This window comes from Equus caballus, chromosome 14 (genome assembly GCF_041296265.1).
Source record: "Equus caballus isolate H_3958 breed thoroughbred chromosome 14, TB-T2T, whole genome shotgun sequence".
In the NCBI taxonomy this organism is placed as follows: domain Eukaryota; kingdom Metazoa; phylum Chordata; class Mammalia; order Perissodactyla; family Equidae; genus Equus; species Equus caballus.
The window spans coordinates 49,421,616-49,449,443 of record NC_091697.1 but is presented as its reverse complement, the minus strand read 5'-3'; the positions used below and the strand labels follow the sequence as shown (position 1 = coordinate 49,449,443).

Below are 27,828 nucleotides of genomic sequence, written 5' to 3'. Positions count from 1 at the left end.
TGAAAAATTATTAACAGGATATTTTACATCGTCTTTTCATACCAAGTCATTGAAATCCAGTGTGCATTTTTATATGTATAACAACTCTTAATTTGCACAGTTTAAGTGTTCCAGAGCCACATGGGGATAGGAACTACTCTATTAGACAGCTTGGGTCTAGATTTTACCTCAGGGCCCACGGGGGAGCGGAGGGAGTGGGCTCAGAAATATCCCTCTTCCTTTGGGTGGCCGAGCCCTCTGGTCCTTCTGTGCCGGGGAGGGGTCTGGGTCCGCTGAGACTAGAGGAAGCCTACTTTCGGGCTGGCTCCTGCAGGGCATGTTCTCAGGGCAGCAGGAATTGCCCTCTACAAAGTGGGAATGGCATTAAACTGGCAATTGACAAAGTCTGTAAATATTATCACTGATTTCCTATGGATGTTATAGAGGAAAAGTATATGATCAAAGTGAAAACATCTTTTTAATGCACTTTTGCTTTCTTTTAAGGATAATTTAAAGTTGGATATCGTAAGAGGACTACAAACAGAACACTAGTATTTGGAGAAGGTATTCAGAAGAGATCAAGGACTCCGGTATGTTAGAAGTGGAAGAGACTGAGGTCAAGTTTGCATTTTGGAAATTGAGACCCACAGCATTTAAGGGGCTTTAACAGCCACAGAGCTGGTAGAACAATGTCAGCTCTAAAACTTGGTTCTCCCAAATCCTTATCTAATACAGACACCTTGGCCATACATCATGAGGCCATACAACATTAGAGATGCAACATTATCGAAGGAACATACAACTAATTCTGAGACTGCATCTACATATCATAGAGCAGAAACCTAGCTGTCATCTGGATAGCCTCATCTATGGGAACAAATAAATAAATTCTTAACAGGAATTTCTTTTCTTCTGGAGGGTGGGAGTGGAGGTAGGTATTGGCTTCCATCTTCAAATGTGCTTGTTTTTATCCTGGTCAATTTGCTAGCCAACAGTTATTTTGCTCTACACTATGGAAGGGAAAAAAAGGGAGAGGGAGGTGTATACAAAGAAAGTAAAAGAAAGAACCAGGGCAAATATCTGGATAAATGACGCCAAATAAAACTGTCACGTGAAGACTGGGGCTGAATTATAGCCGGATGGCGGCGCTCTCACCCATCTCCGTTTTGTTGGACTTCACGACCTTGAGGGTTCCCTTCAACCTCAAGAGCCCAAGAGTCTAAGATCTGTTTGACATCGCCTCTCAGAACTAGGGGAAAAGAAGGTTCTGGTTCTGAGTGACTTTTAAAGGGAAAAAATATAAGAAGATGATTTAATTACCAGCCCTTGAACTGATTTATTTTCAGCAGCAACAACAAAGTCATACAAACCAGTGACATGAGTCAAGCTATTGCTCTTTAAACGTGGGATACGAAGAGGAGAGAGAAAGACAAAAACTCTGACTTCATGTTATGGCTTTGAGCCAGACTGCAAAGAAGGAATCCGTAAAATTCAAGGTCTTGGAGTCTATTTTTCTCTTTGCTATTATTTCTGTAACAAGACCTGCGCAAAATCAATTCAGATTCAGAAAGAATATTACTTTAATTTTCTACATAAAATTAGAAGTCTGTCAAGAAGTCTGTGTTAGAAGAGGGGAAAAGACAGACAACTATCACTCAAGCAGAAATTAAATGAATAAATTAAACGAAGCAAAGTACATTTATTTTACCAAAACTCTGGTCATGAGACAAAACACATCTTTTGGCACAAACTCATAGGGGTTTAAAAAAACAAACCAGCAACACAAATGATGAGGTAATGCCCCTGAAAATAAACTCTCTGTTGGGTGTTAGAAAATCAGTGCTAGATCCATCAAACACAATTTTATTTTGATGCAAATGTATTCTTAAAGCTTTTAATTAGACTTCATCCTAGAATATGTGATTTTCATAAAAATCTAGCTTATATTCCCCCCTGTAACTGACATACAATTTTTGAAAAATGAGGAAGCTCTTGGGAAAGTCATTCTGCCTAACAATGATGAAATACTGACTTTTTTTGTCCTAGTTTCAGAGTGGATTTTCCACTAACCATAAATTCAATCTGCCTCTGATTCAATCTCTACCAGATGTCGAAAGAACAGCAAAGGAATCTTAAGAAGTTGGTGAGAACACTCGCATGAGTCTTCCTTGCAAATACTCAAGTGGTTCACAGTCCAGGGGGACAATTTCATTGCTATTAAGCTTTCAGCATTTTCAGGGACTTTAGTTTTTAATCTTCAAATTTTTGCCCTTCCCTTTGGGTTCGCAGAAGCCCTTTTGGGGGGTTTGCAGGCTGAATTGCCAGCATGGTGAGAATCAGTTGGGATGGTCTATGGCTGTCTGTATGATATAGACAGGTATTTCCTGATTCTCCCTTTACCAGGAAAATGCCAGTTCATCCTCCCAGTGGAGAAACAGACACAGTTGGTTGTTGGCATTCAGTTCAATAAAATTATTGAGCGTATTCTGTGACCAGCGCATGCTAGACGCTGTGTCTGTGAGTGCCCACATGTACTATGTGGTGAGCTTACCATCTGGAGGTGAATTAGCTCTATTTCTCACCATTTTTGTCTTTTTTTTTGACAGACTCTAATCTTTTTCCCTCTTAAGTATACAGAATTGATAGGCTGCCCAATCTGGGCAGGGATATCTCCTCTTGCTTAGCACTTATTCTGAATTTCTGCCCCCAAATCAAAACTTACCTTCTCTATGTCTCATTCCCTCCTGATTGTGCTCTCTAGTGACAAGAGCTAGTCTGACCCACGATGTCCCAGAGCTGAAAGGGATCTCGTAGCTTATACAGTCCAATGTTCCCATTTTATATATGGAGGAACACAGTCCTAAAATGTTTAGTTCAACAAACACTTAATAAGCATCTACTGGAGGCCAGTGAGTATGCCACTGACAGATAATACACGATTCCTACCATGATTATTTTGTAGGAATATAATTACAAATAGGTAATTAGAATACTTTAAGCACAAAGAGAGAGGAATGCTTTGGGTATCATGGAGCTCACAGGAAGGATAGAGGGGAGAGCTTCTTGGAGATGATGTCTTGGCCAAGTTGTAAAGGATGAGATGGAATTGGCAAGGTAAAAGGTGGGTGAGGGACACTGCAGGGAAAGGCATGAGCAAAGACCTGAATGGACTCAGCTTGTGTGTGCATGCTGCTGGGATGACAGTGGGAGGCCAAGGGGGATGAGGTTGAAAAGCAGGCGGATGGCCTTGCACGCCACTTAGGGGCCCTGGACTTAATCTTGCAGGTAATGGGGTTGGGGTCAGGAGACGGGGGGGTGGGTGGCAGTGAGAAATTCCAAGCTGAGACGCAGTTAGATCTGCATTTTAGCTGGATCATCATGGGAATATTGTGGAACATGGATCTGAGGGTAGACTAGAGGCAGGAGGACTAGTGAGTCTAGAACTCTGGTCTCTTCTGAGCCCAGTGTTCCACCTACTATACAGTGTTGCCTCCACGGACTCAGCTGGAAGAAAATACCTTGAGAAGGCCCTGAGAAATTCCCTTGGTTTTATGGGTGTCTGTTGTTTTTACCTGGTGGGCATCCATTCTTTTATCTGATGTCAGATAAGGTAATTGAGGTATTGTTTATTGGCATGGTGAGAATGTTGGGGGAATTTATTTTGGGGGAACCATCCCTATGCCATACTCAGTCTGAGCTTTCAAAGGAGGCTGGCCCCTTTCCCAGGCTCCAGGTGTTGGTACTTGACTTAGACCTAGTTAATCAATCTAGTCTCTCTTCCAAGGAGAGTGACTGGTTCAGTAATGGACCTGTGACCCGGGTCAGGCCATTGAGGCTCAGTTCTACCCTGGACTTTTCAGTTATATGAAGTCTTTTTTGGCTTAAGATAGTTTCATCAGCTATTCACAGATTCCTAATAAATACATCAAGAAACATTTCTGAACGCTTTCTATGTCACAGGCACTGTGTTAGGATAGACTCTCTGTAGAGATTCCAGTGCCATGGCATGGGTGTGTACTTGGATTTTGGGGGACTTATATCGAATGGAAGACTGTTTTCCACTTTGGTCAATCCTAAAAGCCAGTCCTGACTTCCAGATCCAACTGTCCATGGCAACATAAACTTATTAAAAGATTAGCCTTGTGAAATTACTAGCTTCCTTGGCGGGTGAGATGGGTGGCAAAATATACAAGGGTGAGGCTTAGGGGACTTCAGTGGCTCCATCTTCTTCTGTGGGTGGCGACCCGTTTCACTCTTCTTATCTGAATCACAGCCCCTGGTACTGAGGGAGCCACTCAGTGACTACTGGTTGATTAAAGGGATGACTGAGTGAGCTCTTCCTTGGTCACTCTGCATTATAGTTTGAGATCCTAAAGGAGCAGAGTTGTTGTCCTGAGAGAAAACGGGTCTGTGGGGGCTGAGTTTTCTTGTTCAGATCACCCAGGGCAGAGCTGATGCTCAGCAAGGGTGTTTGGGGATGTGAGGACCAAGAGAGGCAGGACCAGCACCAGCTAAGATCTTAGGGAAGGCAGCAGAAGCTATCTTCTTGCTTACTCACTGACTGCCACAGATTTACTAGAGAAACATTTGGAAAACCAGTAAGGCATAAAGAAGAATAAAAATATTGCTATAGTCCCGCTATGCAGCGCTAACTACTGTTAACAGTTTTCATGTATTGACTGCTAGGCTTCCTTTCCATGCAAATATATTCATGCACACTTACAAATGTATGAGCACAGAGACACCCAGGGCATTGGGTCCTGCGTCTGTTGCTTTGTCTCTGGCTTTTTCCACTGTGCCGTGTATCTTGGGCATTTCCCTCATATGCATTGCATTCTTAAGCAGGCTAGACGAACCTCCAAACAGTTCCAAGATGCCCTTATCTGACTCCCACGTTTCTAAGTGTGTGCCAGCCGCCTGAAAGCAGTTTTATCTTGGCCACTATTCCAGGGGAACATCTGCCACTGCGTCCTTCTCCTCCTTCTGCAGTAGCCAAGCGATCCATTGACCCCAGGAAAAACACAGGGCCAGGGTCAGGGGCAAACTCTAGGACAGGAAGGCAGAGGAGCACTTTACTAACTCCAAACATGTATGCAATGCCGGGAGCAGTACCATTCATTTTCTTGTTGTTGATGATTCAAATATAAATCTGATCTCACCATCTGCCCTCTGCTTAAAAATGCTCGTTGGCTGCCCTGTACTTTTAGGATAACTGCTTAAATCCTTATCACTGGGGAAGCCCTGGGTGGCTTAGCCCCTGGGGACCTCCCTGACACTATCTCCCTCGCCTACCCTTGTGGTCTGGCCTTTCTTCCTTGTTCCTAGCACTGGTAGTCTCTTTCCAGCCTTAGGGCCTCTCCTCTGCTTCTTCTGACTCTCTTCTCAATCCTGTTTGGCTATTTAGAGTCCTAATCATCCTTCCGCTCAGCAATATCAATACTTCTTCAGGGAAGTCGCCCTCAGGATCCAGATAGCGTCCCCTGTTTTTTGTTCCTTGCAGCTGTCCTTTGCTGCACTCATCATGTTTGCAAATGCATGTCAACATATGTGACTACTTGAATCTCTGTCTCTCCCGCTAGACTGCAAATTCCCTGCGGGCAGGGTTAGCGTCTGTGCTGGTCCCTGGGTAATCCTGAGTGTCGAGGTCCGTGTTGAGCATGTAGTAAGTTCTCAATCAATCAATGAAGGAAGGAATAATCTTGTTATTGTCGTTGGGATAGGGGGAGGCACACAGGGAGGAATCAGCTTCACTGCTCTCCCTCTCACCTAGCATGTCTTCTCCTGCCACCAACTCTGTTGACTTCTCCAGCACCTCATCTCCCCCTGCAAAACGCCAGAAAGGATTCCAAACCCCTTTTATCTTACTTCCCTCCTCTATTTCTCTGCTAGAGACAGGAGGCAGGAGGAAGAGGGGTGAGTACCATAGGAGTTTGTTCCTAAAACACACAAAGATGAATCCCTGCCCCAAACTGTCCAGAGGGGCCTGAGTCCACCAGAGCAAGCAGAGACCTCATACTTGTAAAATTAACCAAAGTGGTGGAGGCGGAAAAGATGAAGGCTCTGCTGTGGGAACCCGATCAGCTCAACTCCTTGGACCCAGTGCAGCCCATCCTTACCCAACTCACCTAGTCAGAAATTACAGGAGGAAAGTGGTTACTATTTTCCCACTTTCTGTGTGGAGCTCTGGTTTTCTATGCTGACCTTGGGGGAGGCAATGGCTATGACACTGATAATAACACCACTGAAGAGCGCCTCCCTCCCAGGGTGGAGGCTTTCCCATCCATGAGCTCACAGGACCGTGCAACAAATCTGTCCTTTAAAAGTGTGTTTTTGTCCTTTGCTGCTGAATCTCAGCTTGAATTTGCATTTCTAAAGTATGTCCCCACCCAGTGACTAAGAAGGATCGCATCTCCCACAACTGCTAAGCTTCTATCATGGCCTTACATAGTCACTTCTAGGCTCAGAAACTTCTGACATTTTTTCGTTGGAGAGGAAAACCCAAATTCTTTGCCAGACGTCCAGTGCCCTTCCGGCCCAGGCTTCCTCTCCAATGTTCCCTTCCGGAGGGTGACCACGCAGGAAATTTCCACTCTGCCACATGGTTCCCTGATGGCTACTTTGTCATTTGGTTTTTAGGTGGTGCTGTTCCCCCTCCCCAGAATATGTGTCCTCTTCTTCTCCCATCTCAGCACCATCTCCATCCTGCTCCTTTGGAATCAGCACTCTTTTCTGCCCACTCTTTTCCAGCTTCCTCAAACTGAAGCAATAGCCCCTTCTGTGTCCTCGTTCCCTTGGCCTCTCAGCAGCATTCGACCCCGTTATTGATGCCTCTTGTTCCTTTTGGGTCTATGATACCTACCTGTCCTTCTCTGCCTCCTCTGTGGAGACATCCTTTTCTCCCTAGCCATTAAATGTTGGTGTGGCCCTAGCTCTCCCCTCTCACTTCTGACCTATGTGCAAACAACTCACAAATTTGTATCTCCAACCTAGGTATTTCCTCTGAGTTCTAAACTCATATATCCAACTCCTACACTGTCAATAGTATCTCACCCCGAGTATGCTCAAGATAAATTCATGATCTTTCCGCCTGCTCCCCACTTCCCTTGCCTTCAATCTTGCCCCTTCCAGTGTTCTTTCTCTCAATGAATGGCATCACCATCTATCCCAGTACGTGCCAGAACTCTGGGAGTCATCCTGGGCCCTCTTGTTACAGACGTACTTTTTGATGCCTACCACGTGCCAGACTCTGGCTTTCATCGGGTGTGTCATATTGTCTTCGTTCTCTGTATACATGTGACCTCTCTCTCCACTAAGATTGCAAGTTCCTGGAAAGTAGAGACTCTATCTCTTGCACATCATGCCAGGCCCTAACTTTAGCATAGTGTCACATTCCCAGGAGGCACTCAACAAATGTTTACTGACTGCTTACGCAGCCATGTAGCAATCTATGTTGTACAAACAAGATGGCTATTCAGAAGGTAAAAGGGGACTGCTCTTCACTTGTGCTGCCTAATATCAGATGCCTGATTTGAGCAAACGTAAAGGATTTTAAGGTCTCTTCCTACTTTTAAATCCGTGACTCTAGGAGAATGTGTGTGTTTTTAAGCCAGTGAAGAGCCTAATTCCAAGCATTACGCTTCTAAGTTTTTGGATGTGTGTATGGTAATGAAAGGGCTGATTTCAGAACAGTTATTTTGTTCCTTACAGTGTAGCGTTGGGATAGGAAGCAAAGATTTCTTCACTGTTTCTTCAAGCATTATGGTGTAACACATTAGGTCATCTGCATGAAATAAAAGGTTGAGTTCATTCTGTCCTAATGTGAAGGGTTATGTAAGGTGAAAGGGCTATAAGGGAAATGATTTATGAAACTAACCACAGACATAAGAAAGGGTCAGATTTATAGCATTAGGTGAGCAGTTATAGGCATTTTTAATATGAAATCATCAGATGGACAGATGTGAATTTTACACATAATTATGAGGGATTTTTTAAAAAACTGGGATGTTCAGTTAACTAAAATGATAAACTACATTTTACAAAATTTCAGGGAATAGAGGAGGACCTAACTAGTCTAACCCCTTATCTAACGCTCTGTTCCTTATACAACAGGCATGCCAGATAGTCAACCAGGCTGTACTTGAATACCTCCAGAGATGGGGTGTTCACTATTCCACCTTTGCACACATCTGATTATTAGAAAGTTTTTGTTTTTTTGAGCCCAACTCTTCCCATGTAGCTTTCACCTGTTTGTACTCACTCTTCCCAGTAGAGCTACACAGAGCAAGTTTGAGAACTTCTCTACACAAAGACCGCGAGGACAGCTCCCAGATTCCTTAGAATTGTGGTTATTTGTTGTTCATTCATTCAAAAAATCTCTTTATGTGCCAGACATACTTGAAGAATTGTAAAGCTATAATAATATCTCCAGGACAAAGACTTGTATGTCTTGTCTCGTGTCTCCACAGTTTCTGGCACATAACTGCCATTGAGTGGATATGAATTGAATGAATAGTGGAAGCCGGGGCTCTTAACTAGAGACTCTCACAGCCTGGTCTGGGGAGTCAGATGTAGAAACATATGAATGATAATGAAAAGACAACACATCAGAGAGAAAACAGGCAAATGATATCAATAGGAAATTAATAAAGATGAAAGCCGAATGGCCAATAAACATCTGACATAGTGCTCAATCTCACTAGTAATAAGGGAAATGTAAATTAAAGTGACAACATACCATTTCACACTCATGAGATTGGCAAAAACTGAAAAGTCTGACAATACCAAGAGTTGTTGAGAACGTGGGCAATTAGAACGATAATAACTTGTGTTGGATGGGTAGCTGGTAGACTAGTTTGGAGAGCCATTTGGCAATATCTGATCAAATTAAAAGTGCAGACCCTCTGACCCAGCAATTGTATCTCTGGGCACGGATATGCCTTAGGGAAATAATTTCATGTATGCAGAAAGAGACATGCCCGAGAAGTTCACTGCAGCATTGTTGTAGTAGCAAGAACTGCAGATAATCTAAATGTCCATCAATGAAAGAATGCATAAACAAATTGTGCCACGTTCACCAAAGCAGTGCTCATCAGATAGCAGTAAAACGGAATGAATTAGATCACATGTATAAACATGAATAATTCTCCAAAATCACACTTAGCTGAAAAACCAACTTGAAGGGGGCTAAGTTACAGTGTTTGCACAAAATTTTAAAATGGCTTAAGCAATATTATGAAAATAACCATACATAGTGAAAATATGTGTGGGGATGCTAGATACAAAATTCAGGATAGTAGTCCGTTATGTGACTGAAATCTAGCTATTAGAGATCTCATTCTTCCTTGCCACTTTCTGCCAAATACCTTTCCAGCCTCTTTTCCATTAAAGGTGGCCAGGAGACACAGTTCTAATGAGTGAGATGTAAGCAAAAGTCTTCTTGAAGTTTTCTCAGAGAAAGCTTTTGCTTTTTGAGAAGATGGACAGATCAAGCTAGTAGACCACCTCCTCTCCTTTTTCCTGCTTTGAATATGGATGAGACAGCTGGAGTTCTGACAGCCATCTTGCAACCATGAGGAAAGGTCAAAGGAATCACAGAGATGCCAGCCTGAACATCATTGGATCACTGACTCAATACCAGGAACTACCTGTCTCTAGATGCCTTGCTATGTAAAAATAAATAAATTTCCAACTGCTTAAGACCCTGTGGACTGGAATTTTTTTTAAGCCTTTTTAACTGATATGATGGCATGCTGTAAAGAAGTTTTATTAACTTCCATAATATCCTGTTGCCATTTGCCAACATCTCTTTTAGAGAGGTACCTCACACCAAAAGCTCTCCTCTAGGGCAATCAGGTTTTTATTCAATAGAGGAAAGTTGTCACTTCTCTCTTTTTAAAGTGTATTATTTTGATCCAAGGTCAAGCTTGCTTTTTTTTGACAACCTCATAACACTGGTGATTCGTGTTAAACTTACTGTCAACTCGGGTCCCAGCATTCTTGACTAGCTGTTTATGGTTTATAAGGCTGTGATCCTTACAAGAGGAGAGATAATCCATATTGCTGATAAGCATAGGCTCATAGAGGCTAAACTATTCTCCTCATGGTCCCACCAGTTACAGAATCCCTTTGACCCTTCTTTCCTCTGAGAAGTTCTCTTCAGTCTGCTCAGGGGGTGCCCAGGCACCCCTGCTTGTATTCTTGGTCCTAGCTGGTTGGCTCAGGTGTGGATGCCTGGTCAAGCTGGACTATTCATATCATCTCTTTGGAATGCTTTCAGGATGGGAAACCAGCTCTGACTTTTTAGAATTCACTGTGATGGATGTGGAGTGAGACTCAAAGTCCAAATATTTTTTCAAGGACCTGTTAACATTATAGAGCTAGTATGCACAGGTTAGCAGAGATGAGAGAGGAAAATGGCTCCTGCAGAAATCCAGGTACCTCCCCTTATACTGTGCTCACTCTCTACCTGACCCAGTCCTGGTGAGCACTTCCATCCTGGCCTAACACCACTGTGGCTTAGGTATTCCATGCCTTCATTTCTGTCTCCTGTATATGCTTTTTTCTGAGGAAGATTGTTGCTGAGGTAACATCTGTGCTAATCTTCCTCTATTTTGTACATGGGTCGCTGCCACAGCATGACTGACGTGCGGTGTAGGTCCACAGTTGGGATCCGAACCCATAAACCCAGGCCGCTGAAGTGGAGCGTGCTGAATTTAACCACTAAGCCATGGGGCTGGCCCCCTCTGTCTCCTATTCTTGTCTCTCCACATTCAACCTAACATTCTCCTTCCTTCCTCCCTTGAAGGAACTGTGTGCTACCACATCTCTTGTCATAAAGTGAAAAGTTAAAATTTTTTTCCTAAGTAATATACACTCATTCTGCCTATGTCTCTATCCATGGTAAGATCTACAAAAAGAAAGTATGGAAAGAAAACACTCTAATTCCAAGGTAGGCAAAGATTTAACAAACAAATTGACTGGAAGCTATTAGGGATTGCTTCTGTCTTTCCTCCGTGATTATTGGGAGCTTTAAGGCAGTTTTCACAAAAGGCGGATTTCAGACATTGGAGGGAAAGAGATTTCAGGGCAAGGGTTTCTCTGGCAGCAAAGGAACAGCACCCAGGGGTTGGCCTTCTCTCATTCGCTTGGGATTAGCCCTGAGCCTTTTGGTTTATGCAATGACTTGGGTGGATTTGTCCTTTCATTCCTGAAGAGTTGCACTGAACTTTTTCTTCTGAGAAAGTCTACAGTTGGGTGACACGTTTTAGATCACAAGAGCCCTCCAATTTCAATTTTAATTACTTGAAGCAATTTGACATTTTCTTTATATATTTCTGATGTAGAAGCTTTGAAGAAGAACGATTGTTCTTGGTCCCTGGAATAGTCTTTAGGAAAAACTATAGTTAAGGTAATTTCCATAAAGATTCCTGTTCATGGCAGCAACCCCCGTTGAGAATTAATCCCATCCAGAGAGATGGGTATGTTATTCAACTAACATCTTGTTTCTCTGCAGGAAATGTTTAAATATCTCCCATTCTGCTTACTGTTACTTGGGACTAAGAAAATTTTAGAATGTAAGGGGAAGATAGAAGAGACTTCTTGGCAGCAAATAAAACAGCCTATTAGGTCAAAATGATCAGACAAGGAGTCCCTGTGGGTTTTGCATTAAGCACAGCTTTATAGAAAATACAGATTGAGGCAATTAGTCCCTTCCAATTTTATGCAAGGAGCAGCAACAGGAAGATGCTAAGAGGGATGATTAAGTATTAAACAAGAGCGTGGGGAACTGGATCAGAAGCTCCAAACTTTTGTTGCCGGTACCTGATATTTCCACATCACCGCCTCCTTGGTTGTGGAAGGCGGGGGCCCTTCTCCTGGACCCCACCCTTTAGTCTGCTCATTGCTCAAGGGAAAGTGGAAGAGGAGAAGGATTCTGTCTCCACTAACTTCTTTCTACTAGGGCACACAGCCAAGAGAGGCAGGAAGAAGCCTGCTTACTTCCAACCTTTTTGGCAAGCTCAGCTGGGAGCAAAAGCCATTGCCAATTCTATTTTTTAATACAGATTTAAAAAGGGTTGTGTCTACACATGCAAAGGGAAGAGCACAGTGCGCTGTACTAATTGAAGCAGCACAACAACTTTTTTTAATTAAAAAGAAAAAGCCTAAACCTTTACCTGACTATCCAGGTATTTGTCTCCCACGTGGTAGATCAAATTCGGGGGAGAGACTGACGTGCATCCATTTCTTCTGCAGTCCTGTGTGTGCCGCCCAGCCCCACACATATCACCCCACCCTGTCCCAGGCTGGGCCAGAGACCGTCTCTGGGACTTTTCAATCTGAAACTAGGAGAGAAAAACTCGCCTTCCTTCTGCAAACAGAGTTGAGTTCCTGGATGTAGTGGGCCCTGAAGTGAGTGACTCTTTGGTAGTTTGAGTTGGATGGCTGTCAAGAGAGAGGGGGAGAAACGGAGCAAGCGTAAGAGCTAGAGAATGCACAAGGCCCCCTTCTCTCTCCTCTAGTCTGTGAACGTTTCCCACAGCCTATTCCCCAACGACATTTAAAAAGTCTATTTGACATTTTCCATGAAAATTTAGGTTCAAAAGGTCATATACATATAGAGAAACATTCGTTTATTTAGTTTGTACTATATTTAACAGCCTTTTTATATACTAGCCATTTTAACTGAAGAAGTATCCTGGTCTTATGCCATCACAAATAACGTTGCAGTGACCTCCTTACACCTATGCTTTTATACACTTGTTCCAGTTTCGGTCAAGTTCTTGGAAGTGAAACTGTTGGTCGATGGGCGTTTTTGTCTTTTGAGTATCCCACAATGCCCAGCCAGGCTCAGCTGAGGAGCGAAAGCATGGGGTGTGCTAAACAAGAGGCAGTATCGCGCTGTAGTTGGAGCACCAACTCTGCAAACAGCCAGTCTCAGCTCTGCAACTCATGGCCTGTGAGACCTCGGGTAAGTTATTTCACCTCTCAATACCAGAGTTTACCATCTATTAAATGCAACAATAATAACATACCGAAGTAGCTATGTGCCGGGCACTGTTTTAAGTGCCAGATTCATTTACTTCTCAAACGACCTTATGATGTAGGTGCTATTAGTATCCCCTTTTAACAGATGAGGGGACTAGGCACAGAGAGGTTACATACTTTGCCCAAGGGCACACAGCTAGTAAGTAGTTGGGCCAGGATTTATCCCCGGGAAGTCTGGCTCTTTTTAGAGCCTGTCTTTTAGACATTTCCTCATAGGGGACTTGCATATAATAATGAGAATGAGATTGAGAAGATAGGGAGATATGTAGGTAGGTGGGTAGGTGATAGATGGAGAGAGAGAGAAAGAGAAAGAATTGAGTACTGTGTGTGGCCCTCAATGAATTCGCGTGGCCTGGCTGCAGGAGAGCCATGAAGCCAATCCTTCCTCCTGCAAAACACATCCTTTAAGAGTAGACAAGCTGGCCTGATGGATTTCCTTAAGATTTCATTGCTATGAAGAGGAAAGCTTGGAACAGAGAAGGATGTGACCCTGGAGGTCTGTTAAATCTGTTAGCCCAGAAATCAACAGAATCACAGGAGGATGTATACTTCTTAGACTGGGAATCAAATGGTACTGACTAAGGAAGTTGTAGTGACTATGAAAAATTAACCTTCCTTCTGAGGAAGCCAAAACAGTGGGGTGGAGCTGGTTATGGAACACGACCTCAGCTAGGAACAACGGACTGTCAGGCCAGACCTTCTGGGGAAATTCTTTCCGATCAAGTAAAGTGTGATATTCCAGGAGGGGTAGGTGGGGTTCCCGAAGGGTGAGGCTGGTTGTCCCTGGTTAAGTGCTTTACAAGCATTATCTCATTTAATCCTCACAAAGCTATCTGTGGTAAACAGGATTATTGTCCCTAGTTGACCAGGGAGGAAACTGAGGCACAAAGAGGCAATATGACTTGCCCAGGACTCTGTGTCAAATCTTGCTCTTGACAACTTCCTTGCACAGTCAAGATGACAGAGACAGGGGTTTGTGACTGCCGCTAGGTGGGTGACCTGGGCAGCAGTACCTCCCAGCTCCAAACCTCTGTGCTCTCATTTGGAAAATGGGCACAGGAGTAGTGTCTGGGGGGATCAGAATTGGCCACCTCAAAATGTGGCTCTTTGGCTTGATTATTTTTAAGAACAAAAGACTCTAAAAGAAACTTTGACCTGCCCCCTGACCGCCTAAAAGAATTTAAGATAAAAGCCCTGTCCCCAAGACGGGCCACCACCACAGGTAACTCTGGGTACCGGTAGGCTGTGACTGTGTGACTGGCTAAACCCATCTTATCTACCAAACGTTTGCTTTTCCCTCTCCATGTGAATTGCCTTCCTCTCCTTTGAAGACCCGAACCACCTCCCACCCCACAACATCCTCCTTTGTCTTTAGCTGAAGATGGTGTTTAAACCGGCAGCCTCGGCCATTCTGGCGAGTTACTCAGCTTTCCTGTGTTTCTCCCATGTACACATGTCATAAAGCTTTGTTTGATTTTCTCCTGTTATTCTGTCTCACGTCGATTTAATTTGTAGCCCAGCCAGTAGGACCTAGAGGGGGTAGAGGAAAAGTCCGTCCTCCCCCACATCTCTAATTTATAGATAGAGGGGTAGATGAGGCAATTCGTATAGAACACTGAGCACAGTGGCTGGCACATAGTTAGCACTCAAGAAACACTGGTTATGAACCAGAAAGCACAGATTTCTTTTTTTTTTTTTTTTACGGATGTCAAAAGTCACAATGATTAAAACCAGGCCCTTTATATCTATTGTAACCATTTTATAGAGTAAAGAGCATCAAAGTGTCTCTTCCCCAGAAAGTGGAATAAATACAGCGTGGGCCATATGTTAGTAGTTCTAATGAAGCCAAAATCACTGTTATGGATTATTTTTGTCAGCAACTTGCTGACCTCTGTGTGGCTTCAGAATTGCCCTCTGTGGGACTGAACTGCGCCAGCTATCCATGGAGTAAGGATCCAACTATAATCTTTAAATTACTAACCACACTGAGAAATCTAAGGAAAATTCACAAAAATAATCACCCTACCAAATAGAATAAACCTTTGCTTGGCCCTAATTGATGGAACAGTTTGTTTTAGTGATAAAAAGTCTGAGCCACAGAATTTTCTTTAAAAAGAGAAATAGGGGGCTGGCCCCATGGCTTAGTGGTTAAGTTCGGCATGCTCCACTTCCATGGCCCAGGTTCTGTTCCCAGGGATAGACCTACACCACTCATTGGTGGCCATGCTATGGCTGCGACCCACATATAAAATAGAGGAAGATTGGCACAGCTGTTAGCTCAGAGCAAATCTTCCTCCTTAAGCAAAAAAAAAAAAAAGAGGAGGATTGGCAACAGATGTTAGCTCAGGGTGAATCTTCCTCAGCAAAAAAAAAAAAAAAAAAAAAAAGAGAGAAACAGGGTTTCACTGTAATATGATGATAATAGTTACTGTTTGTGAATCCTAACTGTGACTCAGGCACTGGGCCTGGTCATGTATCAGCTTACTTAGTCTTCTCAACAGTCCTGTGAGGTCGAAAGTGCTATTTATCCCCTTTTAATTAATAGAGAAACTGAGGGTCTCAGAAAGAAGTGACTTGCTGGATATATCAGCTTCCCTGTTATCCCCTTTCCCCAAAACTTCTTAATAACAGATATAAATATTGCAAAGTCCCTTTGAATAGCTGGACTAAACTGCCAAAAAAGTCCTATAAAGGATTATTTAAAAATTATTCTACACATAGTTATAGTTTCATTGTATGACATGATGACAAGTGGTAAGTAGTTTCCTGGCTTAATTCAAATCACAGACTTTCTCAATTATGTACTGCAATGAGCTTTACAAATGTAGGCTGTGCTGCTTTGGAAATCCTGAAGCCAAAAGGACGGGAAAATAGATTGATGACTCTCCGTGCCCCTACCAAGCAAGGGTCCCTCCTGTGCGCAGTTGGCCCAGAGCCATCCTCCCCTCCCACAACCTCAGGAAGACTCCTTGGGGAGGGTCCCCTTGCCCTCCTGGTGGTGATGCCGGCCAGCCGGTGTCCAGCCTCCTGCTTGCGGGCGTTGGGAGATGATGAAGAAAACTGCTGTGCTTTACATTGTTAAAAGAAAAAGCACTTGTGGAAAGATTAGCCTGGAACTGAGAACCCTAGTGTGATTCCCAAGTCAAGGTCAGCAAGTTTCAGAGAAGGGGCTTGGATGGAGCCTCCAAGCACGAGTCTTAGCTCAGGACAGGCCTGCCATCAATAGGAAACAGAAGGGGGGAAACTGAGGCTCTCCATGGAAGTGTCCCTCATGGACCCTCCTTCAGCCCGAGAGGACCAGACTGCAGGGGGGCGCTAGGCTCACTGTGGCAAAAGGCCAGCTCCAGAGAGCCCCACCAGTTACTCTGGCCCGAAACGGCTTCCATTATGTGCAAATATGCATACAATTTCCAGTTTCCTCCTTACATTTCCTTGAGCACTCCACGTGCTTCCTGTCTCAGAGCCTGTTGGCATGTGAGGAAATTTCTCCCCTCAACTCTTCACATCTCAGGTCTCACCTCCTCAGAGTTCTTCCCTGACCGTCTTCTCTGAGTACGGTCTTTCCTGGTCTCCTCCCTTCACTCTGTTCCCTTCACAGCACATGGTGTGAGTTTAATTCCAAGTCTTTTGATTTGTCCATCTGTTTATTTTCTGTTTTGCCATCAGTCTGTGCGTCCCAGAAGGGCATGTCTGACTGCTCGCGTGGATTCCAGGGCCGAGCACAGAGCCGGGTGTTCAATAAATATTTGCCAAATAAATAAAGGGAGGAATGAAACTCCCAACCACCCCCTGGACAACAGAGTTGAGAAAATTTCAATACATTCATGAAGTAAGGAGTTATTAAGGGCCTTTGAAAAGAGGTTAATTCAAGTTTTAAAACATCCTCAGAGAAGAATCCCAGGAGAAAAAGAAACATAAATAAGTTGGTTTGTGGTATTTCCTGGAAAAGTCTTAATGAGATTGCCTATCTGACATCCAAAAGCTGTGGGAATGTTGCCCCTTTCATAGTCTGTCTCTTACCATTTTCATTTCCAACAGCATTATAATGATAAAAGTACTGAGAAAATACCAGAAGAGTTAGGTTTTAAATTATCCCGGGATTACATTTATGGAATTTGAAGGGCTGTCATGGCAATGTTGACATCTTGGCCACTTTAACTACTCCTCACCATGAAAACATGAGTATGAAATCTGGATATTTATTAACAGTTCTAGTAAAGATGTAGGAGGAGAGGATATAAAATTTATTGGCCAGACTGAGGTTTATATTATACAGTAACTTTCATTTATTTAAGATAGCCCTACGCCCCATGACCATAGTCTAGGCCTGGGAGTATCTGAATCATAAACCCAGCTCCAGACTGAGACAGTGGCGGCTGTGGCTGTGTCTGGCTGAGGCTTGGCCTGGACCTGGTGGAGCCAATTGCAAGCTGCTGCACTGACCTGCTGGTTGGGGAACGGACCCCCAGCTTCAGGGCTGTTATTAGGGCTACAGAGTTAATTTGAGCACAGAGCAGATCTTGGAAGATGGGCTGAACATCCAGACTCGGGAGGAGCTATGGCATGGAGGATGAGAATGTCCTCTTTCATCCTCGGTATTTTATATAGGTGAAGCCCACTTAGAATTCATTCATTCCTTCATTCATTCACTCCCTCATTCATCCGAACTCAGAATTATATCTCTGCCCTTGTGTGTGGTAACTAGCTACAATGTAGCAGTTCTCACTTTGCAGTGTAGTGTAGGACCATGAAAATTACCATGCAAGCTGAAATTGTGCCAAGTGATCATCATAATCAATGGAAAAAATTATGATTGCTCCTTGACCTTTAAAAACTCTCTTACTGTTGGTTATAAATGTATAGGAAAATGAAAAAAATAGAATCACTATTATTTATTTAGTACACTGTTATTTAAAACAGTAGCAACATTGAGGATTGGTGTAAAAAACTTATCAAGAGTTGTTTGAAGAGTGCTCTCCTTCTCCCCTCAGCAGATCACAACATGGAGCAAACATGCTTTCTATTTCTTGGCAAATTATTGTGCTCCTTTCTAAATTTGATTCAGCTTCTAACATTTTATCCTTTGCTCTTTCTATGTCAATAAGAAGTGTCTCCGAGAGTTCCTTCAGGGTGAAATGTTGCCAGCATCCCTTCTCCTGGGACGTCACCATCCTTTTGTCATGACCACTTTGCTCATTTGTGTCAATAAAGTTGCCCTCACTAAGTTCCTCTGCTTCCATATCTAGACTATATCCAGTGGGAAAGATGTCAACATTCCATGGCCAGCTGTTTCTTCTATAACTCCATTTTCATTCCATTAGAATTTGACTTCCAGGGTAATCACTTTTTATCTCTTTGCTGCACTTTCATCTTTTCTGGTTAATTCCCTCTTTCAATTACCCAGATATGTAAAAAGTCACATGGGTTTATCACTGGGGAACAAGGAGGCAACACAACTGTTGCCTTTGCTGTCTGTGTGTGAACTGAATAACAAATGTGCAGTGACCAATCACCAATAGACTTTGGAAGCAGTGACATAATTGTTACTAATCATGGTATGAGTCTGTTTTTTTGTGATGCGATTTGTGGACTGAAAAGCAAACAGTGAAGTTTATGCTTTATGCAATTACTCACAGTTTGTGTACTGTGGTAACTCCAGTTTGAACTGTGCTGTTGGAGGACTGATGCTACGTACCTAACTTGTGGTGATTGAAGTTCATGCATACTGGAACTATGCCAAGTGAGGACTGCCCACGCATGATAGAGATAACTAGAGAATGTCATGGGGGTACATAATAGAGATTCCTACCCAGTCTGTGGAGGCAGAGAAGCTTTCTTGGAGAGGGTGATATACAAGCTGAGACTTGATAAATGAATGGGAATTAGTCTGATGAAGGAGGAGCGTAGGGAAGATTGTTCTAGGCAGAGGTTACAGTATGTATAAAGCCTCAACTGTAAGAAAGGGCATGGCGCGTGGGGTGGCAGCCATGGGTGTTTTCAGGCTGATTGTGCACGGTAATCCCATTCCGTTCTCCTGGCTGCCTCCAGCCCTACAGGTTGTTGCTCTCGGTTACCAGGCAGCGCTGGCTGCTGTGGTTGGGAACCTCAAATGCTCTGTTTTGGGATAGTCACCTAAAGCAGGTACTGAGGGGCAGTCTACCGCCTCCTCTAGATCAGGAGACCCACCTGGAAGCTGGGAAAGTCATCAGGAAAATGGAACCAAAGTAAACAAAATGAACTGAGATGTCAGTTTGTATACATAAGATAGGAAACGCTGGTGACTCAGATCCAAATGCTCTAAGTACAGGATGGTATAAAGTAGAAAGAAAATCTCTTTCACAAATCACACTTCAGAAGGGTGGTCGAATCTTTAAATGATAAACCATATTTCTAGTCAAGCTAGATACAGACTACGATATCTTATTCTACTTGGCTAAAATCTGAACAGTTACTATAAGACATCCAGCCCAGACAATGCACTGAAGATAATCTCATTTAATTTCCACAATACCCTTATGAGGTAGCTATCATAATTCCCATTTTACAGATGAGGAAACTGAGGTTAAGTCATCATAGGGTCACAGAGCTGGGATTCAAACTTAGGACTTATTCTAAAGCCTGTGCCTTTAGCTACCATACCATCAGTATATTTAATCATAATTAATGAAAATAGAAACAAATGTCAAATTGAGTGATTATTTTGTATAAGATAAACAGATGAAGATAGATGCTAGTTAGAGAATAGGGCAAGAATGTTCCATCCTTGCAGAAACACTGAGACACAGAGAATGCTCAGAAGCAGCATTTTTAAGAAAAGTTTGGTGAAACCGAGTGGAATCCCAGGCATGAGCAATAAATTCAAGATTCTATTAGGAAAGCAAAACAATGAGATTATCTCAATTATTGAGTTAACAGTAAGATTTCACTATCTACATTCTAGCCATGAGTAAGACATTTATTTGAATTAGATAAGAAGATATAATGTCATTTGAAGGAGGCCCAGTAAATTTAATAACAGAGATAAATGAAACTGACAATGAGCTCACACTTTATAAATCTAAACTTGGGGCTGAGGTTAGACACAGGGGCCCTAGCAGTTGATGAATGTGCCTGAATGCTGCTTTTTACGCTGTCTACCACAGATCGGACATGATTTTTATGTTTCCTTCTTCTAACCAAGGAATTTAAGAAAGAATTCACTGAATTCCCTTTAAACCAAAGTGCAGGAGCAAGAAACAACCTTGAACCTTCCCTACTCAAATAGCAGCTCTGCTGGTAATTTAATCACTAACCGGGTTGTGTAACTTGCTTATGACAAATGGTAAAATACCTACAACGTGGAAATCTGCCAGAGCAATTTCTTTGTAGGAAGGGGAGGAAAGACCTAGCCGGCTCACGAACATTCGCGCCTTCTGCTTCCCCATCTCTTGTTCCATGTCCTCAATTCCTGAAATTGCTTCTGTATTAGGATAAGAATATGGGAACAGTTTTGGACCTAGCAAGAGGGTTTTGAAATGAAAATCCTGAAAGGTGTTAGGATGCTCTGCTCCCTTTCCCTCCCTTCCCCAACCCCACTTAGTACTTTACCAGCACATAGCCCCCTACCAGGCCCATCGTCAGTGCTCCATTCGTCTGGTTAAAATGTTAGCAAAGAATGAATGTGAGGGCCTGTGTGATCTGGCTCCTTCCTCATTGTCCAGCCTTATCTCATGCCTCTTTCCCCTCTGCTTGTGCCAATGTTTAGTTTGAGACGTGGACATTTTGAACAGTATTAATCTGGGCTGCTCTTCCCTTTTCTAATACTTAAAACTTTTCATTCTTCGGTCTCAGCTTAAGCTTCATTTTCTCTTGGAAGCTTTCCTAGGTCATCTGAACTATATTTGGTCTCCTCGTCACAAGATTCCATTGCTCCCTGTGCTTTCTTGCGCGAAAGCTGCTTCTTCTATCCTCTCTGCAAGATCAGAGGTCTGTGAGGGCAGGCACAGTGTCTCTCTTGTCACCACTATATTCAAGCATCCAGCACAGTGTTACCTGCCCTCAGCCAATGTTTGCAGAATGAATAATTGCCTTCTTCATTTCCTTTCTGAAAAAAGGTATTATAAAATATTTAAGACATACACAAAAGTGTAAAGAAAAATATCACGACCACCAGGGATCAAGTACAGATACAAGCTTATGTTCCTGCTCCTCTCTCTCTCTCACATTCTGCTCTCTAGAGGCAACGAGTAGTCTGAATTTGGTTACAACTATTTCCGTACATTTCTTAATACTTTCACTACACACATATGCAAACTTATAGCATTATATATTTTGCTTGTTTTTGTAGTTTATCTAAGTGTTATATTATATGTATTCTTCTGCAACTGGCATCGTTCTCTCAAGTGTTTGTGATTCATTCATGCTGTTGCATTTAGCTAGAGGTTATTTATTTCATTGCTGTGTAGTATTCCATTGTATGACTACCCCACTATAATCTGTTTTCTTGTTGATGGGTTATTTTTGCTATTACAAATGCCGTGAGTGTCCTTACTTGCAATATTTCTCTTCTTTTAGATAACACTGCGGTATCCAATATACTGGATCTTTTCACTCTTTACCTGTCAAACCTGACCCGTACTGCATCTCTGAAAACCATTTGAGAAATGGGTAATTAGATGACCAGTTTATGTTTGTGTGCAAATGTGTTTCAGTAGATTTATGAGAAGCAGCGTGGAACCGTGACAAGAACACTGATTGGGTTGTTAAACAGAGGTGGATTCCAGTATCCACTCAACTGCTGAGCAATTGTGCCCCTCTGGGAATACAAAGCCTCGGTTTTCATTCCAAGGAACTGGAATAATAGTCTCCTATCTGCCTACCTCATAAGGTTGTCACAATGATCAAATGAAATAATGTTGCCAAAAAGATTTTGAAATCTGATGCATTATGCAGCATTGGAACACTAACAACCAAATTTTATTACCCAAGTGTAATATGGCACAAGAGTTGTAATAAAACAATACAAGAACATACAATAATTTATCATTTCCTATACCTAAATTTGTTATCACCTATAATTTATTATCTCCTGTCTACATTTAACTGGGTTGTTCTAGAAGTAATACCTTACTCCCAAAGCCCAGACTGGGGGAAAATCAGGCTCCTGAGAGAAATGGTTTGGATCTATGGGTTTTCACTGCCTATAAAATCCTACTGAGGAGCCTGTTGAAATGAGTCGAATTGGTTCCAGAAAGGTTCTGTCTTCATGCTCAGATATATGTTCATGTAGGAGAGTCGTAACGGTTAAAACAAGGGTTTTAGAGCTCAAAAGTTTCAAATCTTCGTTCTACTTTCCTTCTTTTTAATGATAATAAGGTAATCTCATAGGACTGTGGGGAAGATTACATGACCTAAATGTATGTAAACTCTCATGTTCAGCCCCTTCAGCGTGTGGCTCAAAATGAGGCTTTGTCGAAATTTCTCAACAGGTGAGGCAAAGTCACTGGGCTTTCGTTCCTTTCCCGTGAGCTCAGTGAGCTCCGTTTAACTCCTCTTCGCGTCTTTCCAGTGTTGGTGCAGCCATTCCGTCAGATCATTCAGCTGTCTCCTGACCCTTCTGAATAAATGACCAAGGCGGCTATGATGTGTTCAGTGAAGAAGGATGCTGCCACCACTATAAGGTTTAGATGTGCCGAATGCTTTTGACCTGAAATATTGACTTCTGGTTTGGAACGTCAGAAAGCAGCCTGGTGAATTTGTCTCCTTAATTAGCAAGGAACAAAAGAGAGGGTTTCAAATTAGTTAATAAAGTCCTATTTTAATCATGCAATCTTGGTGTCATTCAAATGCTAGGAACAGATAAGGTTAAAACCCAGTGTCAGAAATCTGGGCAGCTGCAGAAGTGTTGCTGTCCATATCTGCTTTACCAGACTTCTTCTGTTTTATTCTTATGGTCATAATGAGTCAAAGAATAAATTGACCTTAGGCATTGGCTCACTGATTTGTGGGTTCCTGGGAACTGGCTTGCTTTGTAAGCACATATTTCTCTCTATAAACACATCCCCTGGAAAGGTCTCTCCACGACTAAGAAGGAGGTGAAAGAACAGGGAGGAAGGATGAAAGAACAATGTTCTTTCTATTCTAGCAATCTGGGGAGGCTTCCCGGAGGGCACATGCTTGGAAAAGATGGGTGGAGACGAGTAGATGGAATTTCGCTGTCATAGATTTCTTTTGTTGCTCTATATCCTGCACTTGTTCACTCAAAGAGGTTTATTAAGCTCCTGCTACCAGGTGTAGTGGCCTGGGTGCCAGTCTCCCGAGTTAGATCCCAGTTCTGCCACCTGTCAGGTGTGCGAGCTCGGGCAAGTTGTTCCATCTCTCTCTATCTCCATTTTCTGATGTGTAAAATAGGGCTAATAATAGTGCCTGTCTCGGGGTTGTGGGGGTTAAGTTAGTTATCTTTATATTTGTATCTTTAAACAGTGGCTGTGCCATTGTGAGAGTTTAATAAATATTTGCTGCTATTATGACTCTTTGCTAGAGACTCTATTGGTACTAAAAATAGTAACTTAAAACTTAAAGACAAAACTTTTCTGATAAGCTTGTCAGTTTTTCAGGGTTAAGAAGAGGCTTTTTTTGAAAATAAAAGCATCGAGGTTATAATCTTCTTGGACAAATAGCTCAAACTTGGTAGGCTGATGCTTAAAACTGGTTTGGGAGGCAAAGACATCAAACTATGTTTAATGGTAAAGACAACAAACGCTATTATGTATCTGCTAAATACGCTATCTTTTCCAAATGGAAAACATCGCGGCCATTTCAGTTTGCCACTGAGCTTGGCTAATGCCGGGGGAGCAGCACAAATGGAACGTAATATAGAAGTATACACATAATGTACTGTTCTAAATTCCAAAAGCGCATTTCTCTCACATGGCTCTTCCCCGAAATTTTCAGAGAGATGATGCATACAATGAGGTGGTCATTAAGCTAAAAATGAACAACAGTAAAACAGAGGAGGGCTCGCAAGCACTGATAGTTAAAAGGAAACTATTGAAAATTGTAATAGGAATGGAGGGGGATTATAAGAAATTCTGTTCACCCTCTTACTTTATGGGGTGACCAAACCTACTGGAGTTTGGACTTCACAGATAGAAATCTTTAAAGAAACTGAAAAAAACGATGTCCACAGATGGAAAACTTACATGCTTGCTCAATAGCCCGTTGTTCAGCAATGCTCCTAAGAGAATGACTTTTGTGTAACCTGAATTCCTCATACTGCGGCCAAAGTCGGCCTAAAAGACGCTGCTGCGACTATAGCAAAAAGCCACATAACTAGAATTCTTGGGAAATGGGTTGGTTTTATTGTTGCCGTTTTGGCTGTTCTGCTTAGCGCCAACTAAGAAGAAAATTTATTTCAAGCTTTCTGTTCACAGACTGTTTTGGGGGGCGGGGAGAAGGCTTGGAGATACAGGAGAGGGAAAATATTTTAATTTTCTTTGAATAATTCAGGATTCTGTAGGGCTTCGGGGCTCATTAGTCAGAAGACAATTATGACTCTAGGCCTGCGAATGAAGAAAGTTGGGAAGACCTGATCCAATCTTCATTCCTGCCGTATGTATCTTGGAAGGAGCGCTTTTTATGGGAGCGAGAGAGGTGGAAAGACACGCCATATCAGAGCCTTTCCTCAGCAGATGAGTGTGAAAAATGAAAAGAAAAAACAGTTTTAGTCAGTTCGAGAGTTGGGATGCTAGTTCTAGTTCATATACCTTTCTTTTACACCTTTATTGAAATATAATTCACATACCATAAAATTCGCTCATTTAAAGTGCACAATTCAATGGTTTTTGGTATGTTTACAGAGTTGTGCTACCATCACCACAATCAATTTTAGAACATTTTCATCACCCCTCAAAGAAACCTCATCCCCATTAGCAGCCACTCCCCATTCCCTGTCCCCACCTCAGGCAACCACTGTTCTACTTTCTATCTCTGTGGGTTTGCCTCTTCTGGACAGTTCACATAAATGGAATCACACAAAATGTGGTCCTGAGTGACTTGCTTCTTTCACTTAGCATAATGTTTCCAAGTTTCATCAATGCTGTAGAATGTGTCAGTACTTCATTTCTTTTATTGGCGTATAATATACCTTTATATGGGTATAATACATTTTGCTCATCCATTCATCAGTTGATGAACGTTTAGGTTGTTTCTACCTTTTGGCTATTTTGAATAATGCCTCTGTGAACATTTATGTACAAGTTTTCATGTAGACACGTGTTTTCATTTCTCTTAGGTAGACACCTTGAAGCTGAATCGCTGGGTCCTATGAGCTCTATGTTTACCATTTTGAGGAGCTGCCAAACTGTTTTCCAAAGTGGCTGCATCATTTTACATTCCCATCAGCAATGTATGTTCTAATCTCTGCATCCTTGCCAAACATTTGTTATTATTGTTATTGTTTTTATTATGGCAATCCTAATGAGTGCAAAGTGGTGTCTCACTGGGGTTTTGATTTTCTTGTTCCTAATGACTAATGATGAGAATCTTTCATGTGCTTATTGGCTATTTGTATATCTTCTTTGGAGAAATGTCTATTTAAATCTTTTGCTCACTTAACAATGGTGATATTTCTTTTTCATTGTTGAGTGGTAAATGTTCTTTATATATTCTAGATACAAGTCTCTTGTCAGATATATATGATTTGCAAATATTTTCTTCCATTCTGAGGGTTGTTTTTTTGCTTTCTTGGTAGTGTCCTTTGAGGTACAATCATTTTTAATTTTGATGAAGTGCAATTTGTTTATTTTTTTGATTGCTTGTCCTTTAGATGCCATATGTAGGAAACTGTTGCCTATTCCAACGTCACGAGGATTTACACCTACGTTTTCTTCTAAGAGTGCTATAGTTTTAGCTCTTACATTAAGCCTATGATCCATTTTAAGTCAATTTTGTGTTAGATGTAAAGGAGGGGTCCAACTTCATTCTTTTGCATGTGGATGTCCATTTTTTTTTAGCATTGTTTGTTAAAAAGGCTATTCTTTCCTCATTAGTTCATATAATTAAAAAAATTGTAGCTGACTATTAGAAAAACCACCTATTAAACATGTATTTATGTGAAATAAAAAATTGATTTCATGGATTTTTTTCCTCCCTAGTACATTGCTTGACTTTGGACCAAATAGTTTTCACACATTCATCCACTCATTTCATTCATTTATCAATGATGTGTTAAATGTCTGTTAGGCAACTCTGGGTACACTTTGAGGAATTTGATAGTGGGTGGGTTTAACCTGAGGCTCGTTCCTCTCTTAGTAGAGAGAATAACACAAAGAAGTATAAGAGAAGGGATGAGGACTGTAGACGATTGTTTCAAAAGGTTCTTTCATCTTCTATCACTCATTCCCTCCAATACGCCAGTATTTCTTAATAAGTCAGGATCTTCAAATATGCTGATCCCCTCTATCTGAAATGCTTTTTCCTTTTCTCCTCTCCTGGTTGACTCCTACTCACTTTAGCTGTCAACTGAACCATCACTTTCTCAAGGAAGATTTCTTTATCCCCCAGGTCAATTCCTTGTGTTCAACACATGCACAGGGCACTCTACTTTAACTATGTAGTTCTTTCCATAACGGTAATGAAATAATTAGTTGGGCAATAGTGGCTTCATATACATCTCCTCTATTGGTGTGATGGCTTCTCCAGGGTGGGTACCAAGTCTATCTTTTCATGGTTGCTATTTCATAATGCTTGAGAGAGCAGGCTCGAGAGTCAACAGACAGGCCTGGTGAGAATCCCAGCTGTGGTTAACCACTCCGAATCTCTATTTCTCCATCTATAAAATAGGGAGACTAATGACACCTACCTCACAGGGTATTTTTGAGAATTAAAGAATAATAGCACGTGAAGTGCCCAGCATGGCACTTGGCACATGGCAGTCGGTTAAAATATGTTGAACGAATAATGCATCAACCTTGTGGGGCAATCTGCCACGCCCAGTGGACCTGTGTGGGACATGTGCACTCCCCATGGAGGCTGGGGAGAGATGGTTGAATGACTGAGTGGCACAATGACTCCTTGATAACATTCTGGAATCACAGGCATTCCCTCAGCGCCCCGGGTGGAGGTCAAAGCACTCTGATAAAAGAGGGAAGATGGCTTTCTGAGCCCTTGCCTGTAAACCCATGCAAAAACAATTAGCCAAATTCATTTTTTGTATTTCTAAAGAATGCCAGGCAACAAATTTGGCTAATTTAAAGAACAAATTTTTGTGCTAACGTTATTATAGGTTAGTGTTTCACGCACTGCTTAAAAGGGGAGGCTCTGGAGTCCAACAACCTGGGTTCCTATTCTAGCTCCTCCACTTACTGTTTATGTAAGTTATATAACCTCATGGAGCCTCAGTTACCTCATCTATAAGACGGAAATATTAATCACATCTTCAGTGCAGGGTTGCTGAGAGGATTCAGTGGGACAATGCACGCCCAGCACCCACCTCAGTGCCTGGCACATCCCACAGGCTCAAAGAAGTGCAGTTGCTTCCAGTTGTTAAGGCTGGAGAGGCTCTTGTTTCCGGTTATGAAAGATCTAAATCCCAAAGTTTTAGTTTCGTTAACCTCTTGACAATCTTCCAAAGAGAATGAGGAACAAAGGGCATATAAAACACCCATTTAGTGATATTTTACTGTAAGCTACAGTTAATCGGAATGCCAAATTTTCCATTCAGTCCCAAGAAGTTATAATCAGGAAAACAAACACTCTGTGTGTGTGTGTTTATTATTTGGAGGTGGTTAAAATTCAGCCAACTTCTTTTTCCCTGGGTTTACAGAA

The 27,828-nt window shown here is 42.2% G+C and overlaps 1 long non-coding RNA gene across 1 annotated transcript; it reads left to right on the top strand.

The window, feature by feature from the left end:
- The first annotated feature begins 12,817 nt into the window (after positions 1-12,817).
- On the top strand, positions 12,818-26,139 carry LOC138917457 (uncharacterized). Its single transcript, XR_011425512.1, has 3 exons — positions 12,818-12,946; positions 21,577-21,669; positions 25,295-26,139. It is a non-coding gene; the product is annotated as an uncharacterized lncRNA (long non-coding RNA).
- The last annotated feature ends 1,689 nt before the right edge of the window (positions 26,140-27,828 follow it).